The sequence below is a fragment of the Echinops telfairi genome, unplaced genomic scaffold (assembly GCF_000313985.2).
Source record: "Echinops telfairi isolate 266 unplaced genomic scaffold, ASM31398v2 ScPeMD7_3533;HRSCAF=4204_0, whole genome shotgun sequence".
Taxonomy (NCBI): Eukaryota; Metazoa; Chordata; class Mammalia; order Afrosoricida; family Tenrecidae; genus Echinops; species Echinops telfairi.
In genome coordinates this window covers 53,191,852-53,213,810 of record NW_022107431.1, presented here as the reverse complement: position 1 = coordinate 53,213,810, position 21,959 = coordinate 53,191,852, and the positions used below count along the sequence as shown (strand labels likewise).

The 21,959-nt window shown below is 39.3% G+C and overlaps 1 pseudogene; it reads left to right on the top strand.

The window, feature by feature from the left end:
* The first annotated feature begins 21,763 nt into the window (after nt 1-21,763).
* The window catches only part of LOC101651046, a 36,487-nt pseudogene continuing 36,291 nt past the window's right edge, over nt 21,764-21,959 (top strand).

The window sequence follows — 21,959 nt, the reverse complement described above, 5'->3', positions numbered from 1 at the left end:
CCTAATGTCGGGGGTTTAAGTGGAGAGAAAATGTTTTGAGAAACGATGTACAAATGCACTTTACACAATTGATGTGTGTATGGGTTGCGATAACAGTTATATGAGCCCCTAATAAAATGTTTAAAAAAAAAAAAAGAATGTCAGTCTTGGAAAGCCACAGGAATAGCTCTCACCTGTCCTATAGGGTTGCAATGAGTTAGAATTAACTTCATGGAAGGTTGCTTGTTTGCTGGAGTATTCTTAATGTCAGCAAATCTCACTTGTATTTCTCCATCTTTGCCTCCAGCTTCGACTCTCTCCCAGTTTTATCAATAATCTACACCAAAATAAGAGTTTTCTTTCTAAAATACACTTTCCTAAAGGATGTTGCAGAAGATCAATTAAAAACAAAAGCAAAAGAAAAATCACTGCCATCAAGTCGATTCTGACTCATAGCGACCCTCCAGGACAGCGGTTCTCAACCTGTGGGTCGCGACCCCTTTGGGGGTCGAATGACCCTTTCACACGGGTCACCCGATTCATAACAGCAGCAAAATGACAGTGATGAAGTAGCAACGAAAATAACTTTATGGTTGGGGTCACCACCACTTGAGGAACTGTATTACAGGGTCCCGGCATTAGGAAGGTTGAGAACCACTGACATAGGACATAGCTCCTGTGGGTCTCCGAGATGGTAACTCTTGACAGGAATGGACACCCTTTTCTTTCTCCCAAGGAGAGCCTAGTGGTTTCGGCTAGCAGCCAAAGTGCAACGACTACACCAAAGGGTTTCTGGTCATGAACACTTGGGAAAGAGTAGGATAAATAAAACAAACAGGCTCGTTTCACACAGGCTTTTTTTGTTTTTCTCATTTTTTCCATTTTTTAGCCTTTTATATTTTAATATACATGGTAATCTCGGAAAAGAAATGGGGATTATAGAATTCCCTGTATTTATTTAATCACAAATTCTGACTTGTAGGATTAGCCTTTCTAAGTCTAGAATCACTTGGCAAACAGCATTATTTGTAATGTGGCATAATCCATCTTTCATGTGCCGCTGGGCTCTTCGCTCCCACTTTCTCCATGGTTTCTCTATTTTGAGTGATTTGGAATTTCCTGATAGCGTTACATCTTTCTGCCCTCCCTCTTGGTATCCATTCCAGCCTAGACTGTGGCCTCCTTTTCACCTAGACACTTTATCCAGCCTTTGATTTTTCACCCCAATATAGCTGCCTTTGTAAACCCCACTTCCAAGCACATGTGTTCCTATAGCACCTTGTTTTCACTCTTTCATGGAATTCAACAAAGACTGTTACCAACAGTGTTATAGCTTTGATTTCTCTGAACCGTTAGGTTGTGAGTCTCCCCTAAGGGGAGGCTGTTTTCGCCTGTCTCTAATTCCCAAATTACCAAACAACCTTTCCCCGCAGGGATTTGGTAAGAAGGTGGGGAAGATACTGATAGGATTCACCTGTAAGTAATTGTGCACACGTGTCTCAGGAATGCCACCGGCCTGTGTATAAATTGAGCCCCAGAGAACCAGGAGAGGCCAATGTCACTACTAGCAAGAGCCGGGAGTGGAGCCTATCGCAAGGATCTGAGATTCCTGTGAAATGAGCCTCCTGCACCCAGAAGGTGGCTGGCACATCGGAGAAGCAGCAGCCGCACCAGGAGCCAGAGCATGGGACAGAGAGGTAGCCTTCCTAGCCCATGTAGACAAATAAAGCAGTGTTTTTGTGCAGGCAGCTGGCATGTGGAGTGGCGATGGGCACTTAATTGGGGACGCGGGGCCTGCTGCCCGATGAAAGTGCAGCTTCAGGCTGAGATTTACGGAGAGGATCTGGGCACTTAATTTCCAGAGCGCAATTTCCTGACCCAGGGAGGCTTCCAGTGGGGTGGTATGCCCCTTTGAGCATTTATTAGCAGACCTGAAAGAATGTTCTGAGAAACAACTCTAACCTGAGCATTTCTCACTGGCTTTACAACCTAACTTCCTTAATAAACCCTATAATCATGAACTTTATCTGTGAGTTCTGTGTAGCCAAGGCAATGGCTATTAGAACAGAGAGGTGAAATAGAGAGTGGAGACAACACAGTAGGTCTAGCTCCTTTTTACATGGATGGTATGCAGTTGATTTCCATATATTTATATAGGATTTCCATATATTTATATATGGGAGCGCTAGTGGTGCTGTGGTTACTCACTGGGCTGCGACCTGGATGATGTCATTTGAAAGGGCCAGCAGCTCTGAGCGAGAAAGACCAGGTTCTCTGCTCTTCTAACAGTTGACCGCCTGAGACTCACCAGGGGTGGCTAGTAGTCAGCATGGACTCGATGGTAGTGACTTTGGTTTTACACACACACACACACACACACACACACACACACATATGCAGACACTTTTTTTCCCAGGGGAGTTAACTAAAATGCACTGGAAGTGCAGAGTTCTTATATCCTCCTTCTGCCCCTGCACACAATTTCTCCTATTATTAACATTTTATCCTACTCTACTGTCCCGTTACAATTGAAGAATAAATGAAGATGCTAGTACTTGTTACACCCTGCCAACACTGGGAATTAGGCCATTTTGTGGGCCATGGAGAGTTTGAACACACCACGCTTCACTGATGGACACGGTCGTGTCCCCAGACCTGGTCATTTTGTGGGAATCAACCTTACATGAAACTGTAGCAAACAAATGTTCCTGGGGCTCCAGGACTTACCATAGAGGGAGCCCTGGAGGACTATTCCCTCCCTGACAGGCACTACCCCTGAGGCCCCATGTCTGTGCACACAGGGGCTTCCCTGCTGCAGGTGGGCAGGTCGGCTTTGCCATTTCAAACCAGACCGAGCTGATTGGTCCACCATTTGCAGCTGGGAGGAGACCCACCATACTCCAACGCACAAAAGATTTTCTCTTCAGGGGAAGACCACTTCAGTCGCGACTGCTGCCCACTACTTCACCATCCCCAAGCATGCAAAGAGTAGAGATTGGTGTCTGCACCAAAATGGTGCACCTAAATGCCACTTTTGGCCCAGTTGCAGCTCAAGCCCAAATCTGCAGGCCTTGCTGGATTCCAGGAGGATGCGGAGTGCATGCATATTGATTGCCTGTGGCCCACGCCTCCTGATTTTTTTCATTTTCTTTTCCTCTTTTACCTTTATTCACACTGAAGACTGAGATGAGAAGTGGGATAGGAAGGGCCAAAGACTTAATGGCTTAGAGAAAGGCCACTCACAAAACATGGGTATTTACTGATTTCAAGGTGATTTAAATAGATTCTTTATTCTTGTTGTAAGTGTTAAATGTTACATAATGAGAGCAGTAATAATTGCCGGATTCAGATTGGATGGTCTAAATCCCATCTGAAATGCATAGTACTATTAGTCAATTGCTGACTTTAAATTAGTTCAAAAATGCCCTCCCAAACACCCATTAAAATCCGTTGATGCGGAAAATTATTCTAAGTGCCATTCCAAACACATTCAAATTACAGAAGAAAATATTTCCAATAAAGCTTTAATCTATAATCCCAAAGATCTGTGGCTTTGTTAATTCTTCAAACATATTTAGGGTTTAAAGAGAATTGAGTGTTGTGCTGTGGTGCTATGATCTAAGTAAACATTGCTCATGTTCATCTTTTTAAAAAAATATTCTTTAGGGGAAAATAAAAAAAGAACCTTTCTAACATGAAGGTGCTATATACTTCCAGGAGCACTGCCCTTTTGTAACTGAAGAGTTACATCATTTCTGGAACGCCCACCCCAAAGTACCTCTGAGGATAGTGTAATAAAATGCCAGGCTAATGAGAATATTCTCCTAATGAAGACAGTCACAAAAATGAACACTTAAATAAAAATAACTCAGTGCTGTCATGATTTAAGCACATTTTTTGGACATTAATTTATTATTTAATAGGCCACAGATGCGTCAAATAGTTGTATTCTCTAAACTGATTTGTTTTTCAAATTGGCAAAGTTAGTATGAAGTGCCAATAAGTTAAAAGAAAATCTGGGGTGCTAAAAGTATTTCATTTTCTGTGTCAAAAATCTGCATTTACAGCATAGCTAGCGTGAACCTTAGAGCAAGGATAGCAAGACCTTATTTTATGTACTTTGGGCATGTTACCAGGATGGCCCAGTCCCCGAAGAAGAATGTCACATGTGGTAAAAAAGAGGAAGACTCTCAACAAATGTACTGGCACACCTTTAAGATATTTAACACACTTATAGATGTAGGTTTATGTTTAAACTTAGCAGTGATTGGGAAAATGGTGTAGGACCAGGCAGTTTATTGTGTTGTACATACAATAGCTGTGGTCAGACACAACACCACCTACAAACAAGTATGCATTGAACTTGATTCAGTGCCCTCTGGGTTTGTTCTTATGAGAGGAACTTTCACAAGGCTGTTTCAGCAGCTAAAGGACCCCCAGTCACGATACATATTGGGATGGTCTATGAAAAACTAAGTGAATCCGTTATGAGCTAAGCTGACTCAGAACTCACTCTTTAGAAAGGTTGGCCACAGAGCTGAACATTCCTCCTAAACTCTCGCTTCTGTGTGTTTTTAAATCAGTTGATAATGACTTGCACCAAAAACCATGTTAGAAATTTGAGGATTGTTTCAGGGTGGTCTTGTTAAACTGCTGGAAAATACACTAGTGAGAGAAGGGCAGAAGAAAGAAATTAGACGGAAAAGAAGCTGTAGTGAAAATGTTGGAAGTGATATAACACAGGAGTGGAAGGGAGGGGGCAAAGTTGAGTTTTTGTCAACATAGAACAATTATACTTTTAATTTTTAAAAAGCGGTTTGCATTGAGTGCAGTATGATCCATGGTGACTCTGTGTCAGAATAGAACTGGGTCCGTGGGGTTTTTAATGGCTGATTTGGGTGAAATAGATCTGTAGACTTTTCTTCCAAGATGTCTGTGGGTAAATTCAAACCTCCAACCTTAGGTTAACAGATAAGTGCTTAATTTGTTGCATCATGCAGGGAGTGCAATATAAAAAGAAAATATGAAAGTAAGGAAATATTGGGAGAGAAGTTGTCTAACATAAGTATGATAGACACTTGCATTTTCTATGTTGGTGAATCAGCCAATCAGACAGAATTTATAGATTATTTCTTTGTTTGGGGGTGATATTTCTACTACAAGAGTTAAGATTTCTAGGGACATGACTAGAGAGCCTAACAGAAGATATCTCGCTATCTTAATACAAATGTGCATGTGTTTTATTCCATACCTTTGAGGCCTCTACATTTTATAGCAAGTGAAAACAAGTCTACTCTGCATGCTTTTTTAAATGACTGGAATATAACTAAACCAAATAAATGAAAAAATTAATTGTTTCTGCTTTCTAATTACTTGATTCTAAGCACATTTCAAAAAATAATTACTATTCAACTGGCATTTCTGGATTATTCCTTCTGCTATCATGAACATCGCTGTCCATGGTCAGTGCACTATGATTATATTCCTTACAATGTCAGATAATAGACATGTTAAAGTGAATACACATGCATACACATTCCTGGGCAGAATAATACCCACAACCCGGAAACCCTATGGAGCAGTTCTAGTCTGCACACGCAAGGGGGATCAACTGGACAGCCTCTCACAACGAATCCTCACATGGAAAAGATCCATGGCTGAACCCACCCCCACACCCACCCTAGGGGGAGGAACAACAGAAACGTGGGTGAAGGGAGACAGTGGAGGGTGTAAAATATGAAAATTAAAATAATTTCTAAATTATTAAGAGTTAACAGGGTAGGAGGGTGGGGAAAAAGAGGAGCTGCTAGCAAGGGTTCAAGTAGAATGAAAATGTTTTGGAAATGATGATGGCAACATATGTACAAATGAGCTTAATACAATTGATGTATGGATTATTATAAGAGCTGTAAGAGCCTCCAATAAAATGACATATATATATATATATATATATATATATATCCATTGCTACTATATCATTAATTCTCCACAAGTGTCATACTTGAATGTTATGTGAAACATTTCAAGTATCAGAAATTCCAAAAATTAATAAGTTACTTTCTAGCTACAAATCCTCCTTTATTAAAATATTTTACCTGAAGAAGATATGTGATCTTCAGGATCAGATTTCTAGGTAACTTTTCCCCAGTGAATTAACCTGTGCCAACTGTTGTGATGTGGAATATTAAAAGCTTGTGTTGAACTCAGAATTAAAAGATATTTTCTTTATATAAAATTCTGATACTAGGGTAAATCTTCTGCTTTCCAATTCTAATCTGCTATCTGCAGATGTGATATTGTAGCATGCGTCCTCTTTTGCTATTCAAAGCTCCAAACACCCCAAGTTTTGAGCTCACACCCTCACGGATCAGGTAGCAGAGTGACTCTGACTTAAGAACTCAGCCGAGAGGTAAAATTTTTCAATTTTCTGTTTTCAATCTGTGAAAGTACAACCCATTTCTAATGTTTTAAGTAGTCATAGCCAAATATCCACAAAAAAATAGGTTATAGGTTTTTTGTTTTGTTTAAAAATTTTAGTTGATAAAATATACCCACCATGCAATATTTTTTAAGTTATGTAAATTACAGGTTTCTTTCTTGCTTGTGGCTCAGCTCCCTTCACGAAGTGTAATCCTTTTCATTAGTTTATGTGAGTGTATGTGTAGATCATTCCAAAAATCTGTGTATTTACAAATGAATAGAAACCTACAGACACTACACGGAACCTATAAAACAGATACAGTGCCACAGTGCAAGCGTAACATTCTCTTTGCTAGAGCAACCCAAACAACAAACATATGCACACATATATGTATGAGTGAAGAATTGTGTGAAAGGTGATCTGAAAAGCTCAATTACTAATGATACTGCCAAGCAGAAAATAAAAAGATGAAAGCAATCATGGTGCTATTATGTGAGCAGAAGACAAAGTTTGGGAGAACTTGGTTTTAAAACACAGTCTATAGCATAGTGGCTAAGGGCTGAGCTGATAAATCAAAGGTCAACTCTAAATCTACCAGTTAAGGCATGGAAGAAAGACGTGGCAGTGTGTTTCCACAGAGATTTACAACCTCTGAAATGCCACAGGGCAGTTCTACTCCCTCCTTGACAGTCCCCTTGACAGCTTTGGTTTGGGTTTATAGTGGAAATAATGTTAACTTAATTTGCTAGACAGATCTGGGTTTGATTTGCTCTTATTCACTATGGCTCTTTTGAGTCCATTTCCAGCTTCAGAACTGGAGTAAGTTGTGCCACTTAATGAAGTCCTGAGGGTCCCAGGACATGGTACTGTATGAGATCTTGAAACAGCATTCTGTTTCGGCGATCATGGATTTATACATCTCCCACAGCTCTTTAAAAAGACAGAAAGAAAAGAAACAATGCAGCAACAATCAATTACATACAGTGAAATTCCATGGTGGCACTTCCCACTTTGATGCAAGATACACAATAAAATTCACCATCATTGGGAATCATCGAATTCATCATCATTGGAAATCATCACTTAGACTCTTGAAACCCCCACCCTGCCAGCTGCACAGGCCCCTGCTGTCCTTTTATGATCCTTGCTATAACCTGAGCTCTCTGTTCACTGATTTCCCCCTTCCTCTAGCCTCAGAGCAATCTGATACCATTCCCTATATAATGTGGTTAATAAGATAAATGTTCTCCTAATAGGGGCCCGGCTGGCATCGTGGGTATGAACTGGGCTGCTAACAACAAGATCAGCAGTTTAAAACGACACTGGGAGAAAGACGGGGCTTTGTCCACCTGTAAGAGTGGCAATCTCAGGGAGGCAGCTCTATCCTGCCCTAAAGGGTCACTAAGAGTCAGCACTGACTCAATGGCAGTGAGTTTGGGTTCTTTTCTTTTGTTTTTATGAGTAGTAGAGTAACCTGTATTTTGATGAAAAAATATTTTTTTCAATATGCCCCATTAACAAAAACAAATGAAATAAAAATATGTTTTAGAACTATGACTTTTAAAGCAAAAACGTTTCTATTGGCTCACTGGGTGAGATGCAGAAGAATGTGTTTCCCAGAATAACAGACTATTCTGCTTCACCAGATGATGGTAGGTTTAGTATACATGCAAAAATCCAGTTAGAAAACAGAACTGTATGTGAACATGGCTATTTAAGTTATCCTTGAGTTCATCTATTTTTAAACCTGAAGTCCTTTTGGCTTGCACAAGAGCTGCATCCTCATCTGGAATCTACTCAATAATCTTATCTCATTGAATTGGATTGCAACATTCCCTTGATAGTGATTTTTTTATGAATGTTGAATGGATGTTTAATTCCTCCATCTAAATTTAATCAGTCAAAAGGAAATAAAGAAAATCCTCTCATAGCCATAAGTCAAAAGAAGTTTTCAAGTGTTCTGCTTGTTGCTGCAGGAGGAATGCAGGGAGGGATGGGGGACAAACGCCGTCCTTGGACGAAGCTGCACAAACTCTCCCAGATACCCTTGAAATTAGAAATGCGAGGAACACATCAGTTACTAAACTGTTTTCACAAATTCCACAGATCCGTGGCAGAGGCGAAAGTAATTTAGCAACCAGGGCAAAGAAAGTTACCATCTTTTTGAAACTATTCATGATACGTGTTACAAACAAGGTCATAATACACTGTGCTTAGTCAGCATTAAGCACATAGATCTCGTTCAGGGTCAAGAAGAATAAGCCTTTTGTAGAGTCTAATCTGGTGTTTTCTTTGTGAAACTATTAATGGCTGGAAATACACCCTTGAATCAATCCTGAAATATGCCTTCTTACAAATTAGAATAAAAGTTAATTTAATAGAGTACTATAGCGGTACAGTGTTTTAAATATGTTTCAAAATGTATATAGTTTTAATATTCTGTACATAATTAATTTCTATGCTATTTAGTTTTTTCAGAATAATGTATATGTGCACTGGACTCTATTATAAGGATTAATACCAAAGACAACATTAATAAGAAAATTAGACATTAATGGCATATGAAAAATAAACATATCTTGGGTTTCTCACCACCCCTCCTTTTATGACTCTCCTTTTGATTTTTCTTCAGATCCAACAAATACTGTTAGAACTTCCTTACAAATTTAGGAAAAATAATAGCTTTCATATAACATCATAAACCTAATCAACTTGATTAAGGTGCTATTTTTTCTTTTAATTTTGTGTGCTTTTCTCTGCCCTAAAGTACTGTTAATTATATTTTGTTCTTTAACAAAGTATGAGAATGACTTTATAATGAAATTTCTAATAATCTAAACTATTTTGAATTAAACACATTTGAATAAAAGTTAAACATGGCTCAAATAAAAGTGAAACATTTTCTAAAACACTGGATATCCTAAGGGGTGGGGGTGGGGAATGACTCTTCAATTATTATATTCAGTATGAGAATTAAATAAAAATTTGAATGAGATCTTATTATCAATAGTATTTCACTGCAATCTTATAGACTTTCTTAAATATATACACTTGCTGCTACCACAGCTAAAATTCATGTGTCTATAGTACAGACATACTTATTTAATCCTCATTCAACCCTATGAGATTGTATTAAAATCTTTTGTCTAAAGAACAGGGTAAGATCAAATAATCTTGCCCAAAGTTGAACAAGTCGTCAGTAGCTGGGATCCAAACTCTGGTATAGTTGACCCATGCTACTTCAATTAAGAATCACTTCTCTTTCTGAACCTCAACCAATTGCAGGATCTAAGGAAATGGTAGTAATTTTCTGTAAATGGATTTATAATGTTACTGATAGTTTCTACAGGGTTATTCTGAATGACGACAGTAGGGCTTTATAATTATGTTTAAAGAGTTCAATATTTAAAGAAGTGAAGATAACAAGGTTTGTTGGCTCTAAATTATATAACTTTATGGTTTCTTGAGACTCTGAAGAAGATACACTCAGTTCCTTGCATGATGTGCAAACCCACTTAAGTTTCTGAGAGTTTGGCTTAAAGGGAACTCAGATTGAGTAAAAGCTACTCTATGCAGTATTATTTTAAAAATCACTTAGCTATTAAGTATTGTGTACCAATTTGTATACTGATTTTTTACATAGTAGGCTAAATTCAAGATATAGTAAATAATAATTGTTAAAACAGATTGAACATAGACAAAAAATTTTTTTAATCGTTTTATTAGGGGCTCATACAACTCTTATCACAATCCATGCATACATCCATTGTGTAAAGCACATTTGTACAATCATTGCCTTTATCATTCTTAAACCATCCGCTCTCCACCTGAACCCCTGGCATCAGCTCCTCATTTTTTCCCCTCTCTCCCCACTCCCCACTCCCTCATGAACCCTTGATAATTCATAAATTATTATTTTGTCATATCTTGCACTGTCTGACATCTCCCTTCACCCACTTTTCTGTTGTTTGTCTCCCTGGGAGGAGGTTATATGTAGATCCTTGTAATCGGTTCCCCCTTTCCAACCCACCCTCCCTTCACCCTCTCAGTATCGCCACTCACACCACTGGTCCTGAAGGGATCATCCACCCTGGATTCCCTGTGTTTCCAGTTCCTATTTGTACCAGTGTCCATCCTCTAGTCTAGCCAGATTTGTAAGGTAGAATTGGGATCATGATAGTGGGTGGGAGGAAACATTTAGGAAGTAGAGGAAAGTTGTATTTTTCATTGTTGCTACATCGCACCCTGACTGGCTCGTCTCCTTCCTAAGACCCTTCTGTAAGAGGATCTCCAGAGGCCTACAAATGGGCTTTGGGTCTCTACTCCGCACTCCCCCACTCATTCACAATGATATGATTTTTTGTTCTGATGATGCCTGATACCTGATCCCTTCAACACCTCATGATCGCACAGGCTGGAGAACTTCTTCCATGTGGGCTTTGTTGCTTCTGAGCTACATGGCCGCTTGTTTACCTTCAAGCCTTTAAGACCCCAGCCACTATATCTTTTGATAGCCGTGCACCATCAGCTTTCTTTACCACATTATTCACCCACTTTGTCTTCAGCAATTGTGTTGGGAAGGTGAGCATCATAGAATGCCAATTTAATAGAACAAACTATTCTTGCATTGAGGGAGTGAAAAGTAGGCAAAAATTTATAAAAGTATTTCAACTGGGGTTACTGAGGAACTTGTTTATTTATGTGAGCATAGTTATAGGGACCTTAGTGAACTTATTTAATTAATATGTTTGTTTGAAAAAACCTGATTTGTTCCTTGGGAGCCACTGTGCTAACCACATACCCCCTGGCCTCTTCTGTTATAATATGTAACTTGGAACTTCCATGTGTCTACTTACTTATAAGCAACCCAATGAGGCTTAGATAGGCATTTTCATGTCTAAGAAATAATAGTCTTTTATCCAATATTTGGGTGCTGCCTCTCTTCTCTGTTGGCAAAGTTACCTGTTATCTCTCATTGCCTCTGATGACTCTGCTTCTGATGATCCTCGTCGTCTCTGCCTTTCTACGCTCTTGCTCTTTTGGCTTCAGCGGTTCCTCCTGTCCTTCTAAGCTTTCATCCTGCAAATGCAATATTTTGAGCACTTTACCAAGTAACCAAAATAATTATTTACTTTTTTATGTATGAAGCAGAAGGGAGAAATCCTTGTTTGCTGCTTCTCCTTTTTGATGGATATTTTCATTGTTTTAGGAATTTAAAGAAGGTTTTTCCCCCCTCAAAGGTTTTTGTTGTGCCTTCCTCTGAGATCAAAGTTATCTCACCGATGTAAATTTGTATTGTATCCACTTAGCTAGACTGGAACTACATTCTTAGAATTTCCTTTCCTGCATATTCTTAATCATCACGCTCCACAGGAAGCTGTGCACAGGAAACTCAAAGGGAATTGTTAGCTGCATTCAAGTGGATACCTTTACATTCAGAAGACCAAGACAGTGTTTGAGCTATTAGTATATTTTAGACACAAGCATACCTATCTGCTAACTCACCTAGTTTGGGGTGTCGACAGAGATACTCGCTCCAACCCGTATGGCATTTCCTCCTTCTACTTCTCGGAATCCTCAGACAGGTCCTCGTGGAAGAGTGTCAGTTGCTCCAGAAGCATGCCTCATGAATGGGAGCGTGAAACTCAGAGGGAACGCAGAGGATCAGCAACCCAGTCTGACTCTCCTAACTTAGGCTCAATCAGTTTCTCAGGCCTATGCTAGGAATTTTAATCACCTCTCATTAAACACTGGCCCAATGCATTGATGATAAATAATCCTAATTGGATGTAGTGAGCACGGGGTAGCAACTACTTCTAGACCGACACCTGAATCAAGATATTTTGTGCCAAGAATGAGAAATAAATTTTCCAAAAGCCTGGAGGTATGCCAGTTTATTGAAATTTTGGGGTTTGAAGGACAAAGGCATACCTTTTGCAAAATAAATTATGATATGCTGAGTCTGGCCCTTCCCACCATTAAGAAAGGGACACAAATCTATGGATTTGGGAGGCAAGAGTTACTTTATTTGTGGATGTTACTTCCACCCATTTGCAGAACATTCTGAAAGACTGCAATTTTTCAGTGCTGCCCAGAAGGGAAAGTTCGGCAACAGCTCTGGGCTGCCATGCAAACTGCAGTGCTACTTAAGTTGTATGACCCTACGGAGTAGGCATGCGTCAAGTGTCATTGATGGCTGACTCTAGTCCCCTCATAAAGAAGCCCATATGGCAAAGTGCACAGCCCCACTGGATGTCTGAAAATTCTCTTTCCTACATAGTTCAGAGTTAAGATGGATCACTGGGACATTTTGCACAAAATTTGGCAGGCAGAGAAAGAAGGGGCAAACATAATGCTTAGCACTGTGGAAGTCAGTGTGGGGAGCAAGGCGCTGACATACTGCACCCACAGTGTCACTTATTGTTGACTCAGGTGCTTGGTGTGGGTCAGCAGCTGGGCCTTCAGCACTTTGAGTTTTCAGTTGAGTCATTTGGTTCAGCTTTCCTGACATGTGGGTCAGATGCATGTTTAGCTCCCAGTCAAAGGGTCCCAGTTTCTCTGGGGGATGCTCACATCATGGAAATGACAGGCTTGGAAGTGAGAGAGACTGAGCGGAGTCCTCATCTTTCTGGGGCTTTTTTTCCAACTTCACTTTACAGACTGACTTTCCCTTCTTTCTCCCTTCGTGTTCGTCAACCTTTCTCAAATGTCTGCCATGTGGACACAAGCCCTAACTTGAGCCAGAGAAAAACAGCTTCATAGACACTGTATTGAAAAGCTCCCACAAGTATTCTATAAGACTAAATCCTTACAGTCACGTCTAGTGTCACTCCTTCATTCCCATGTATTCAGGTGTGTCCTTCTATGTACAGTACTCTGAAAGGCTTTCAGAAACGGGGGCCAGAGATGTGGGTCATGGTTCTCGCCTTCAAAGATCTGACAAATGCGTTTTTTAAAAAACTTCCTTTGGTGATTGTATTTGAATCTGTTATCTTGCCAAATATCAAAATTCTCTCTCTCTCTCTCTCCAAAATACTCTCTTGAAGTTATTTCAAGATAGTCTTCTAAGCTGGAAGAAGTGAATTGGATCTATAAGAGATTCCAGAACATGCCTTGGAAATTACTTTTCCATGTATATTCATGACATGAGACTATTTTGCCATCGTATGCTTTTTTCCCTTTAAAAATCAAATGCAGAAAAAGAAAATCCAACAATTTTAGGAAAGTAGTAATTTCATTTCTAAAAATTAAGAACTGTTATCCTGCAATATGTGAATGGTAATGTTAATGTCTTTGAGGAGGATACTGAAAATACCAGGATTTCCAGAGTGGCAAACAAATCTATCTTGGAGTACAGCCAGAATCCTTCTTAGAAGCAAGGATGCTGGGACTTTGGCCCGTGTGTTTTATCAGTTGGGATGAGGCCCCAGAAAAGGACCTATTGCTTAGTGCAGAGTAAGGTCCATGACAATGAAGAAAGCCCCCGATGAGATGAACGGACCCAGTGGCTCCAACCACAGGCGCAGCAGCCGTAACTGTGAGCACTGCGAGGGACCGATCAGTGCTCCCGCGAGTGCACGTGGGAATCGGAGTCAATGGCACCTGGCAATAATCGCAAGTTTGAGTTCACAGCAAAAGAAAAATTAATATAGAGGGACCTGAAATCGTCATGTTTTTCTCTCTTCTAAAAATGAAGTCCTATCCTCAGGAGGTTATATATTTCTGGTTATGGCTGTTAACTCTCGCTGTTATTAAGGCATTTTTGCCTTACTTTAAATCATCAAAGGATTCTGTCTCCATGTGTGCTCAGTTAGTCATGATTACTTACGCTTTACGCTAGAGGGTTTGTATGTGTCTGTATTCCAGAAGCGCTGGCAGCTCATGGGAATATGCGGACACAGTGCTATTCCACAGGCCGCTTTTACCCAGAACTGCATTGTCTTCAGTATACTAGCAATAAAAAGAAGAAGAAGGCAGCTGGAGACATATTGTAGCCGGGGCCCAGGAAAAGGACAGGAAAATGTCATGTCATAGGTTTCCACCGAGTTCTCATTTTATTCAACTAAAGGTTATGATTACATATCGCTAACCAGCTTCCTCAAAACAAGTTGCCACTAAGCATAAGAATACTTTGGGACTATTTTCCTGAGAAATGGCCAGAGGAAAACATTTCTCAACTTATTACTCATGCAATTATTTTCTAATTGCTTATGAGAGCGCTGCACTCCAATGTTAAGAGTGGTGCAGTTCACAATCACAAGGAGTTGGAAACAACCTAAATTTCCATCAATGGGCAAGTGGACTAAAATTCATAAATGGAGTACTATGTACATATTTATGTACATAAATGCATAAAGTAGAGTACTATGCATTGCTAAAAAGCAGTGGTGAATGCATGAAGCACATTATCACATGGAGAATTGGAGGAAATTATGCTAAGCAACGTAAGCCAAGCACAAAAGGACAAATACAACATGAGTCCACTGAAGTAAACTTAAAAAGGACAAGGGACGTTGTGAGGGTGGCTCTAGATTGGGCAGTGCTTTGTTCTCATGTACATGGGGCCACTATGAATTGGAACGCACCTGATGACCCATAACAAAAATGATGTGAACATATGAAAAAAAGGTCAAATAAAAATAAAATAGATTATATCACTCCGTAACGTATGTTTATATGGTACCATTTGATTTGGTAGGATCTTGTTTTAGTCATTCATAAGGCACAAACAATACTTAAGTATTCTCAAAATACATGGGCTAATATTATGCAAGTGAAAATGCATTGATATATGCAACGAGAGGATAATAAAAGCGGATTATAGGAAAAGCTTATGAATGTAATTTCCCATTCCTGGGAATGTTGGTACCTGTATTTCAATTAACAGCAGTTATCCCAACAGAGAAAGAATAGTACTGACTCTCAAAACTGGCAGCAGTTGGAATAACTCAGCATATTTCATAATAAATAGGTCACACTGTCTATAAAACTCTTCATTTGATTGGGAACCCTAAACAGGAGCTGCCTTGACCTGCCTGGTCCTGTAAGCCTTTGTCCTGATGATTAGATAATTAGCTAGAACATTGCAACTCTGTGAGAACTACAGTTTTACCAGCTGATCATCGCAGCGGGGGAAAGCATATATTATAACCAGGCTTTTGATAGTAGCTGTGATTCGCCATTATAAAATATGTGACTAGTAATTTCAGCAGCATATAAATCCCTGAAATTATTTCTTGCTGGGACTAACAGGGTTTTAGATTAAGAGCTCTTAATTTAAACCTGTAATTTGGGTTTTAACTGTTCATTATAAAAATCAAGCCTGAACGAGAGAAACTCTGCAGGGTCCATGGGAAACAGACCCTCTTTCATGATTACATTTTTTTCCCTCCCAAGTGAAAAACCACCCAAGTCTTGTCTCTTCTCTTTCCCTTTCTACTTTCTCATTCCGGTTGTATGAAAATAGACACCTCTGTCTTGCCCTTGACAGAGTAATTTTGAAAAGCAGCTGTGTTTTGTGAAAAACATATTTAATAACTAGAAAGAATTTTTTTTTTAATGTTGGAAAGTTTCTTGGTAAGAAAGCAGCTGTTTTACCCACCTGTATGCTGCGGCATTAAATTGTAAGGGGGGAAACTATCTTTGCAAAGTATTTATGTGATCAGAACTATATGTCTATACTGTACAACTATTCACTGAAATCAAGGCAATCTTGAGTCAAGACTATGAACGCTATAGGACAGAGTAGAACTGCCCTGTGGGTTTCCAAGATTAAAATCTTTAGAGGAGTAGAGAATCTCATTTTCCTCCCAATGGAAGGCTGGTGGTTTTGATCTGCTGATCTTGCAGTTAGCAGCCCAACTCATAACCAACTACACTACACCAGGGCTCCAGTTCTATCCAGTTTCTTTTTTACCCCAAATAAAGGCTACAAACTAATAAACCCCATTTCTATGAAACAAGCCCTTTGGATTTTAGTTACCTCCAGAAATGCAGCTTCTACCAAGAAAGGAAATAACATTGGAGTTTGGCTTTTATTCTGGGCTACTCCAAATTTGATGTCTTGACTCACTACCCAAAGAAGAGAAATCCGTTATTCTCGTAGTTTATATGAGTGGCTCATGGTTTTTGAATTTTCAACTGCATTGTACTGGGGCGAGCAGCTCCTTGGGTACAAATCACCTCACATATCTGTCCTCTGACAAAAACCAAGAGACACGATCATAAATATCTTTAGGGGAGATACAATCGTAGATGCAAGACTTGTTTTCTTCCTCAGTGTAGCTTTGTGGAATGTACTATAGACAATGTATGCAGAATAAACTAGCTTTGTCTATTTTCTTCCACATGGTAATATCATAAAGTTGGTTTGGAAAAAAAAAAGTGTGGTGGAACCTGGCATAGACTCAGATTCTTACCAAAGGGCATGAACTACTTTGATAATCTGATGAATCAAGAAAACCCTGTTTGTGGGTTATTGCAAGCAAGAGCTTTAAGAAAAAGGAGCTCTGATATGCTGCAGCTTTTGACAACAGCCATGAATCACTGATAGAAAAGCATGAGAACCCAGCCGGCAGACTTAATTATATATCATTATCCAAAATAATGGCAACATTTTAGGTAGGAATTAAACTTTTAGTGGTGGAGACTTGCATCATTTGGGAATGTTAGTCTATCCAGTGATTTAAAAACCCATAGACAAAACACCCAAATCCATTGTTCATTCAAAAGGAGTTGCCGAGTTTCTTTGTTTTCCCCTTTCAAGACTTTTGGGGAAAATTTTTTTTTAAAGAAGCGCTTTGTGACAAGATTGTTTTCAAGGTAGGAGAGGATATTTACAATGAGAGGAGAAAACACATAAGCAGAAATGGCTGAGACTAGGCCTGTCAGGACTCCAAGAACCATTTAGTAATCAGACCTCCTGACCATTGTCAGGCTTTTAGCTGGCGTTTTTCGAAGGTCAGGTGTGAGGGCCCTGTTGCTCACCAGGCCCGGGTTTCTGCTCTCACTCCAGGGTGTGGTGCAGGTATGAAAGAAGGCTCAGCTTCAGGAAATCTGAAAGTAAACTTCCCTTTCTATCCGAGGTGAATCACTAGTGCTGAAGACCTGTGAAGATATTGAAAACCTTAGAAAAAGCCATGGGTTGGAGAACTGTGTCTACTTGCAAGGACTCATGTGGCTTCATGAACTAAATTTTTTTCTTCTCTTAAAAAAAAGAGAGCCTGAAATATGTTTGATACATGAGTGCATTCATAAAGCAGACTCAGTCCCTAAAGACATTGTGCTTTATCTTAGTTTGACTCTTTAAAATTCAGACTTCCAGCTTATCTTGAAGCATCCGGGGATGAAACACCCCATAGGCAGCCGTCTTAGGCAAAAGCCCGGTGCTCAGAGACTAGAGCATTCTAGTTAGCCGGTCTCTAGGACTCAGTGCTACTCAAAGCACTGAGAGGACTTGGCTAGCTCTAGTCATTACCCAGAGGGAGGACTGATTTTTACCGTATTCAGTAGATTTTTCTTTTGTTTGTATTGTTAATATTTTGTAAATTTAGATTTTTTACAATACCACATGTCAATTTAATTCCATTTTCTCACAGTGTTTAGATATTAGAGGGTTTATATTGAGACTAACATAACTTCCTTCTGAAGATTTGTGTATTTTAGCTCTTCACTCAATCAGACTGTTTCACATTGTTCTAGTCCAGAAATATATCTTCGAGTCAAGTTTAAGTATTCTTCTTTGTTTTTAGTTTTTTAAGATCTCATTTTTTTTGCCTGCCTAATTCCACAGATTTTCACCCAGCTTTCTATACTCACAGAGTTAGTCTCAGAAACCACAGAAGCAGATGTCCACTGTTCGATAGGGTCATTATGAGTTAGCATCAGCTCGGTGACAATGAGTTTAATTCTGTTGCTCAGCCTAACTCCATGCTGCTGGGAAGAAATTCAATAGGAGGAGAAAACACTTAACAAAATTAAGGCTGACCCACCCTTCCAATCAACGGTGTCTTGACCTTACTAGTCCTTCCGCATCTCTCCCAAGTCGAATGTGAACAGAGGAATCATGTAGACAAAACTATAACTTTGCTATCACCGGGAGAGACACCTTTAACCCCTAACTAAAACTCAAATCATCCACTTCATCCTCAACACTCATATTTCTACCACTGGAAAACAATAAGGAATTTAGAGTCATAAAGACATTCTGTCTAAATTAAATGTAGGTAACCTTAGTGCACCATTGTTTCATTGTTGTTCATGTCATTGCAGTGTTGCAATAGGTAGGGCGGAGAACACAGGGCAGAGTATGACTTACCGCCTTATAGTCTCTTTAGTCCTATGAAGCTTCTCTTTTCCAGTTGAAACAACATTGGTATTTTAGCCTTTTCTCCCAGGATGATTTCTCAACTTTAATTATTCCTTTTGTGCTTTTCCGGTCCCTCCCAACTCTCACTCTCAGAACCCTTTTCCTGATGAGGAGCATGAACTGCCGCAGCATTGAGCTATGCCTTCTGTGCGGATTACGTTCAGATAAACTAATGGGCATTTCCTGAAATCTATATTTAACTTGAAGTTGTTCATTCCAATAGTCCCTTATCCTCTATAAATAATGGCCATGTATATAAATATTCCTGACCAAATAGATTTTTCTCATTTCAAAGTGTTTCTATTTTATTTATTTTGGTTATCTAAATTATACTCAAAATTTGACAATATAATAAATGCATATTACCCTAAATATAAGTAATGGTTTATCTCATGGAAGTACTGGGTTTAGCTCATGGAAGTATTGCCTCCTGATATCGAACTTTTCTATTTCTGTTTTTATCCTTTAATATTCTTGACAACAGATTGTTGATCAACACAATTCATTGCTATCTTATGTTCAGTTTGCTACACACAATAGATTCTTGATTTTAACAATATTCAATTCCTCTTCTCCTGTCTTTGTAAAGTAATATTTTCAATTATCTCTGAACTAGTTATGTGTCTATAAGTTGTCAGTTGACTTTATATCTCCTAATAATAATTGTTTGAACATTTTAAAAACATTTTCATTTAGAGAAACTTTAAACTCATAAAAAATTGCACAAAACTTCCACGTTTCCACATAATCCTACCTTCCCCCTTTTGTACAATTTCTCTCTTGATGACATAATGTAGTACATTTGTTACCGTTGGTGAACCAGTATTGATATAGTATTATTAAGCCCATACATTAATACATTATTGATCCCATACATTACACTAGATTACATAGATTACAACTCTTTGTGTTGTATAGTTCTATGGTTTACACAGTGCTTGATGTCATGTATTGCACGAAGATAAATTACAAACTATTGCTATAAAATCATAGAAACCTTTATTAAGCAAAAAGATCAACATGTAAAACCACTGTTTCTCAACAGATCCTCTGTCTACATCTATCCACTGCTGAGGGCAGTGTCTCCATTTCTCTGACCCTTCCCCAAAGAATTACACACTCGGATTTCTACCACATTGAAACAGCAACCTGGGTATCCTCTACAAACTAAAATCATTTCACGTGGTCTTTGAGTCTGGCAAAGAAGAAGTTTGAAGGGGGAAGCTCAGGGCTGCAGGGTGGATGAGATAAGGCTTTCCAACAAAATTCTCACAGGCCAGCCTTCTCTAACCTTGAAAAATGAGCAGATACATTGTCTTAATGGAAAAAAATGATTCCGTGTAACTTTCCAGTCTTTATCTCAGTAACACTATTTTCAATGTTCTTAAAGCTTCTTTCATTATTATAAGTCCTTGTGATTGGCCTGAGTCCTTCAGCAAACTATCAGTATTAGCCTTGTGGGAATTCCCTAAATACCATAAACACCTAAGCTGTCTTCTCCACTTGGAACATATAAGAAAGAGCATTTCAAGATCTTGCCTGAATTACAATGTTGTCAATGAGAGGATAGCATCCTTCTGCCTCTCACTGTAAACCTTTGTGGGAGCAGGCTGTCTCGTCATTTTCCCATGGAGTTCCCGCTAGGTTCGATCCACTGACCTGTCATTAGCAGCCCAATGCCTAACCCACCGTGCCACTAATGCTTCCAATTAATGCCAAAAATAAACAAATAATTTGTGGGTGTTTTTTTGGGGGGAAATGTTTATTACCAACTTTATCATTCTGAAATTGTTGAAAGAAACAATCATGTTGCTTTATCATTATTGGTGATTAGAACATAAAAGTTGAAAGAAGGATCAGTAACCGGAAACAATTACCTGGAAGAGAGAAATGACACAAGAGATCACATGATGGAATTGTTTAAGATTAAAGTTATTGACTTCAACAACTTTTCCATTGCAAATGCCTTTTTAAACACCAAAAACACCACTTATATATGTCATCCTCATTGGCTGAGATACACAGGAATCAAAGGTATTATTTCTGAAGAAAGAGACAAGGAACAATTCTAATACCATCAGTCAGAACAAGGTCAGGGTCTAACTGAGGAACTGGTCATTTACAAGTCCAAGTGGAAGCAGAAGAAACTCAAAACAAGTTGGCAGGAATGGGGTGGAGGCCATGTCTGACCACATCCAGCTTCACTAAAGAGAACAAGAATCTAACTGTTCAGCAACACAAAGACCATTTTTATAAGGCAAAGATCACACATGCCTCCTCCCTCCAACCTTCTTTAATCTATTCTGACACCAACCCTCCCTCCCAGCGTGCTCTACTCCTCTGCCGGGTTCCATAGACCATTGCAACAACACAGGACAATACTCGTAATTATGAGGTTTATTAGGGAAGATAACAGGTTACAAGTCCAGATAAGAAATGTTAACAATGCATTTCTTTTGTCCACAGCCATGCCCACAAGCATGCCATCTACTCCTTGATCTCGCAGCAACACATCTTCTTGGCCTCTTCCCTGGTCAGGCAAGTGTTACAAAGTCCCTTTGGTGCTAATAAGTGCCCCAAGAGCGCTACATTCTGCAAGCTGGCCCCCAGCTCCAAGACATCCAACTTGATTCTCTCTGTGGGCCTCTAAATCCACTCTGTTTCATGTAACCAGTGCCAATATCTCTGATACTGCTATTGATTTTCTGTGCAGGGATAAAAAACACCCTCCAATTTAAACTCTTCCTTCTTGATAGTCATGAGATTGTTATTCCTATTTCTGAGATGGCTTACTTCACTTCCAGAGGAATGACAAAAGGGACCAATCCCCACATTGGGGTCTGACACATCTTATTTGCGCAAATGCACCCATTCAGTCATTTCAAAAAGTTACAAATATTTTGGCCTTAGTTATTCAATTGGACCACAATGTCCATGAGAGCTAGAGTACTGTGTTGAATATCTATCATCAGAATGTAAGACCATTTCAAGAAGAGATGTGGTCAAAGCTGTGGGATGCCAGCAAGAGCACCATACTTGAAGAAATAGTTGTTAAAGACAGAGTAAAAGACAGCGAAAGTGGATATCGTTTGGATAGGTTATTGATGGGGGAGGAGGAGAGGGAGGGAAGGAAAAGAACATATATGGAGGATATAACAGGATATTGTCATTGATTTCATTTCTTGAGACAGG